Source organism: Cariama cristata, unplaced genomic scaffold, assembly GCF_000690535.1.
Source record: "Cariama cristata isolate BGI_N322 unplaced genomic scaffold, ASM69053v1 scaffold15197, whole genome shotgun sequence".
Taxonomy (NCBI): domain Eukaryota; kingdom Metazoa; phylum Chordata; class Aves; order Cariamiformes; family Cariamidae; genus Cariama; species Cariama cristata.
In genome coordinates this window covers 31075-31279 of record NW_009625106.1, presented here as the reverse complement: position 1 = coordinate 31279, position 205 = coordinate 31075, and the positions used below count along the sequence as shown (strand labels likewise).

At 56.1% G+C, this 205-nt stretch overlaps 1 protein-coding gene across 1 annotated transcript in view; it reads left to right on the top strand.

The window, feature by feature from the left end:
• The window catches only part of ADAMTS7 (ADAM metallopeptidase with thrombospondin type 1 motif, 7), a gene marked incomplete at its 5' end in the record, with an annotated part of 42750 nt that overhangs the window by 17908 nt on the left and 24637 nt on the right, over positions 1 to 205 (top strand). The gene's annotated exons all lie outside the window — the stretch shown is intronic.

The window sequence follows — 205 nt, the reverse complement described above, 5'->3', positions numbered from 1 at the left end:
CCTGACATCTCTGAAATTCTCATTGCTTAGAGGTGTGCCGTGCTCTGGCAGAGCCCAGCTGACCCCCAGGCACCTCCGTGCAACCAAAGCGTGGGTTTTCATGGGGCAATACAGGTGCTGGGCTTCAGTGCTCCCCGCGGCCGGGCTCTCTGACTCAACATCCCTTATTGCATCCTTAAACCTTGTTTTCTCTTCTGGCCTGTCC